Source organism: Choloepus didactylus, chromosome 7 (assembly GCF_015220235.1).
Source record: "Choloepus didactylus isolate mChoDid1 chromosome 7, mChoDid1.pri, whole genome shotgun sequence".
Taxonomy (NCBI): domain Eukaryota; kingdom Metazoa; phylum Chordata; class Mammalia; order Pilosa; family Megalonychidae; genus Choloepus; species Choloepus didactylus.
Window position 1 is genome coordinate 103,895,891 of NC_051313.1, and position 6,000 is coordinate 103,901,890.

Genomic DNA, 6,000 nt, shown 5'->3' on the forward strand with positions numbered 1-6,000 from the left:
TCAGAGAGAGCATTAGCTGTGGGATCATTATCCCTGCCATTTAGCATCAGCATTATCAATGCCACTGAAATACAAATGTAATATTGTGGTGGTGACTATTTCTTCCTGGGTGCCGCACTTGGACCCACAAAAGCAGGATGTAGCAAACTGACCATCAGAAATGTTTCCACAAAACAACATTAGTTGTATTGTGTAAAAGAATAAATGCAACACATAGTCATGACTATTTGTTCAGAGATCTGTTTTAGGGTATTCCTTTTTCGGTATTGAAATGAGCATGGATTACCTCATTCTGTAAGTAAAGGAAGGTTGTTTCCTCCCCTTTTACCTCCTATATTTGAACTGCATACTGCATATGGTATCCCATTCTATTTTCCCAGAAGCTCAGAAACCTCATCACCCTATCCTCAGTTCCTTGGGATGCCATCCTATAATCAGAACCAATGGTTCGCAACCAGCTGCACATCTGAAACACCTGTATACTTATTTATGCTTTGTTGGTGGTGCTGTCATTGTTGTATTCTAATTATTCTTTTAATGACATGGTTTGGCCACAACTTCCAAAGACTCTGATATCTATAGAAAGATCATTACAAAGAGGGTCCTACAGAATGAAGATTTTGCCAAATTTTGTAACCATGGAAACTTTCTTTTCTTGCAAAGTATCTCATGGTACCAGTGCTTGGAGGGACAACATACTTTGGGAAATGCTGCTTTAGTAAGACTGCATTAAAGAATTAAAAGTTAAAATGACACATATTTGTGATTGGAAATTTAAGTGTATTGAAATAAATTGATGTAAAGAAGGTTTCTTTACTATTGAAATACTAAAGTGGAAGTGCTTCTTTGAAGCGCCTCTTTCAAGGAAAGCATGAGGGGGATGGGAGAAAAGTGTCCTGCTTACAAGTGCAAGATAAAATAGATGGCTTCTCAGGATTCCTTCTGATTTATGATTCTATGCCAAGATACAAAGTCAATCTCTTGGAGTAAATTATATGTGATTATTCATGCTAACATAGTCCTCTGAGCAATAAAATATACCCCACTGCTCTCACATCTGCTATTCTAATCAATGAGCATTTTGACCATGAATAAAGCTGCCTAAGACTGTTCTCATAACAGCTTATTACAGAGAAAGCTGGAATCATCTCCCCTCCTCATCACCCATGAAAGCTTCAAATCTCTTTTGAGTTACTAGAATTAACTTTTTAAAAAAATCCTGTCTGACTCCACAATAAAAAGTCAGGGGTAACTTAAGGCATAGCCAGATGCAAGTTCCCATGTCCAAACCAAATGCACTTATAAAATGGCCATTTAGCAGACATGAAAAAGAGCATGGCAAAGGGACACCTCCTGAAAAAAAATAAATAAATAAACAGAATAAGTTAGTATCAAGGATAGGAATTCCTTTAGAATACAGGTTAGCAGGAGTCAGGATGGAAATAGGGAATGGGGAAGAAATGCTTAAATTGTACAGAGTTTCTATTTGGGATGATGGCAAATTTGGGTAATGAATGGCGATGATGGTAGCACAACATTGTGAATGTAATTAACGTACTATATTATAAATTTGAATGTAGTTGAAGGGAAAATTTTAGGTTGTATATATGTTACTAGAATAAAAAAATTAATCAAAAAAACGTAGCACTGTATAACATGGTGAACCCTAATGAAAACCATGGACTATAGTTAATAGTACAAATATAATAATAATCTTTCATCAATTGTAACACATATACCACACTAATGCAAGGTGTTAATAATGGGGCAGAGGGGTATAGGAACTTTGTATTTTCTGCATGATTTTTCTGTAAACCTACAACTTTTCTAATAAAAAGAAAAGTGAAAAATATGTAATCCCCCCCCAAAAAAAGCAAAACAACTGAACACCTACCAAGTGAAAATGTACTTCTACAACTTGAAAGAAGAGGCTCTTGTATGATTAAAAAAGTGATATATTGTTTAAAACTTTTACAGATACATTTCATAACTAGCACATTCTTTCAAATTTTCAATTTTGTTTATCTTTTAAAGTAAGTATAACGCATTTGTACAGTGGAATCTGTGTAATATTTATAAAGAAATAAATATTCATTTGTTGGGGGAAAAAAAGGAGAGAAATATTAGACAACAAATGTTCCCTTGGACTTGCTAAATTTTCCCTGGCTGGAGCAGGAGCTGGCTGAGACCAGAGGCCCTGGGCAAAACTACTGATGCAAAGTGACTGAGTTGGTCTTGCTCAAAGTGCTGTTCCCCACTGGCCTGCACCGAATCATTTACCACCTTTTTGTCTTCAGGCACTATCATCACAAAATTCTTCTTTGGGAATGTATTCCCTAAGATTGTAAAACATTAGTCTATCAGCAGCCATGAAAGGGTTTATGAAATTGATTACTTGCACTTAGTAGAAACCAGAGTACTTTAAATAAGAGTGACACAGGATACAATTATGACACAGAGGATGGAGCTGGAAGCAACGAAATCCACGGGTACCCTGAAAGGCAAGCCCAGGGAGTTAACAAAGAAGCATCCAGGAGCTGAGGGGGAGGATGCCAATAAAAAAGATGAGCAGTAACAACCCAAATGTCCACCCAGTATGGGTAAAATTCACTTGGTGTTAAGCCTGATAAAAGGTAAGCAAGAAAACCTTTATTAATAATTTAGAAGCCCTGGGACGGGTTTATGTGAGTCTTTGCTGGGGAGGTGTTTGCTCTTTTTTACTGCTGTCTTAGAGATTATCCACAATAAAGCTATGGCACAAAAGGGTCTGTGGTCAGATTCATTTTCACATCAATGCCAGAAATCTTTGCCAGCCCCAGGGCTGGTGTTTTATGGAGAGGGGCTAACCACCCAGGACTGAATCTCCTTCCACGCCAATCCCAGCAGGCAGCCAGCAGGTCTTGATCACTGTGAGCAGAAAGGACCTGGTGAAAAACCAGGAAGGGGAGTTTCTCTCTAGCTCCTTGGCTCTGGTCTTTCATCTCTCTCCTTCAGCCTCAAGCTTTCCCTTCCCCCATTTCATCACACAGTGGTCTCCTGCCATCTCCCCTTCCCTTCCTACCAAATTCTTCTCTAAAAAGAAAAAATTGGTCTGGTAAATTTTGTTGACATAGTGGGATCTTCATAATATACTTTGTGGGCAAAAAACGAACAAAGACTTCTGAAACATTTTTTTTAAAAGAAAGAAAAGTAGAGAGAAAAATATCTAAAAAGTTGTACACAAGGGGTTGAAAGTGGTAATTAAATGTAATGATATTCACAGTAAATTTTTCTTTATTTTTTATTGGGTTGAGGGCTTGCATTTTCTAATTATTTAAATAACAATGATATTTTACTGTTACAATATTTCTTTAAAAGGATTTTGTTACAATTTATTTGTAATATTAATGAAAAGTTGATACCTAATATTCATTCATACCATAAATATTTTTTCACCACAGATTATGTAGCAGGTCCCTACTGAGTCCATGAGTTAATTTCCTTGTTTCACCATTAATAGAGTGCCTCTTGGGAGCTGAGATGGAAGTTTTTGTTGCAAGGAACTCTACCCCCAACCCTAAAATCTCACCACAAGGGCAGCAGCTCACATCTGTGCTCCTGACCCTGAGCCTAGGACTGCCCTGGATGTGTGTCCGTCAGGGGGCAGGCCCCAAAATGACACCTTGTGGATTTTCTTTTCAGCAATTATGTCTTTTCTTGCTCATCCAGTGTTCTGTAAACTCAATTAGCATAAGCTATGCTCTAAGTAAAGAATTTTTTTCCTGTGTCACCAGCTACCAGTGCTTAATGCTCATTAAGTAAAAATAACTCCAATACTAATATGTCAAAGATAAAATCTGTATTCTAGTGAAAAGTTTGGATTATTTTGGCATATATATATATATATATATAGGATTTGTCTTTTATACTTTAAAAAATATATATCTACAAGCACCTCAAAAAGCAAAGTGGCAACAAAGAAATAAAGTAAACAGCCTGGGGACTCAAATACCGCAGTCCAAGTCTCCAAAGGGGTAACATTATTTATTAGCTGGTGCTAATGAGATCCTTGGCTTCTCTATGGGGTAAGGGGAGGATGTTCACAGCCACAAAGAATACTAGTGATGAGCTAAAGATGGCTGTCAAACAGAAAGGCACATACACTGCCCAGATTTTCTTCTGCTGTGATGCTAGGAAAAATGATTTTCAATATGATGCTAGAGAAGAAAATAAAATAGTAGTATTTCCTTCAACCCACTTCACTAGAAATATGGCAAGAAATATGGGAAGTGGGGGAGGATTGAAAGAAGGAAGGAAAGAAAGGAAGAAAAGAATGTTTTCCTCTACAGAACCAAGCCAGCAAGACAGCAATCAATTCAATTCAATATTGTCTAAGAGTTGTCCGCTGAGAATAATGTCTGTGTCAATTTATTCCAAGCCAGTACTGCTTGAAGCAAATTTACAAGTGTGAGGTAATGGGAGAGTTATAAGCCTTAGAGAGGTCTGTTTTTATGTTTTCTTAGACTGTAATATTAATTTAAATATTAAAAAGTCAAGTGGCATATAACCTCTACCTATTTCATCCATGCTCTCCTCTGAACTTCTGGGTAATACGTTTCAAATTTTGCTCCCATCCTCACCAAACTACTTCTCCCAGGCAAAAAGAGTAAGGTGTCTACTCTTTTCATATAACAATTACTATTTTAATTGCCAGCCCTCAATATTTTCATTAACAAAACAGGAAGCACTTCCAACTCAGGTACCAGATAGCAGAGCCCAGCTCTTACATCAGGTTCATTCTTCTGTTCCCCTCCCAGAGAACCTTCCAGACACCCAGGAATCCTTCAGAGGGAAGGAATCCAATAGCCCAAACATCTGCATATGATAAGTGGCATAGACATTGGATCGAGAGCACAGGGTAAACTGTAAACCCCAGAGATGAAACCAAAACCTCAGCAGCCCTGTCAGCAGCACCACACAACACAACAGGACCTGCAAATCTTTGTCAAGATAAAAGCACCTTTTGACTACATCCTCGCTGTGGACATTTCTCTCCTCCTCCAGTCCTCAAATTCTAGTACAAAAAAGAATTTGGGCAAAAAGAATAACTTTGAAAGAAGGGGGCAGAAATATTCTAGCTTACTTCTGAAATATAAAGGTATACAGCTCTGAGCTCATACCTCTACACAAAGTGTGTTGACTGTGATTCATAGTTATGAAGTTGCTCTCACTGTTAACATTTGACGTGAAGCACATGCAGGATTTTCAGCAATTGAATTATACTTCAATACCTAACAAGATTAAAAAAGGAAAAAAAAGGAAAAAAGAAATGGGAGAAGAGGAGGAGGTGGAAGAGGAGGAAGAAGAAGAAGAAGAAAAAACAACATCTGGGCTAAAAAGAATGTCTAAAGACACATTTACTTTGGCAAGAAATTCAGAGTACTTTAGGAAGATCAGAAACTGCAATTTTATAGCTTCTAATTATTCCACTGCTGAATGCCTTCCTTGTTTTACTTCTGATCTGAAATCCTATTTCTTAGATGCTTTCTATAAGCAATAGTTGACAGAGTAGGTCCTAAATTCAACAGGGAAAAAAATCCAATTAACTTATCAATTGTACTCAGCGTGAAGACTCAGACGAAATTGCTCTAAACTTGCTCCAAGTTCTTCTTGCAACCACAAAGGGAGAGGAAAAAAGCACCTCCTAAAAGGGAATTAAGAACTGTTGCCTCTTTGCCTCTTTGCCACAGCCATGCTCATAATTCTCCTTAATTGACTATCCAATTCAAAGTCCCGTTTTCCAGATAGTAAATCCTAGAATCTGTTGTTTCTTATTCCCCCACCCAACCCCCTGGAAAAACTCACCAATTCTAGGGCCTGTCAAAAGAGAAGTTTCTCCTCCCCGGTCCTCTGGCTGGGATTACTCAGCTCTTGCCACGTTTACCTGCTGGTTCTTTCCAAAGCAACACTCTAGCTACTCTACACTTCAGCTGATTTTAGACTTTATCAAGTGAAAAATAT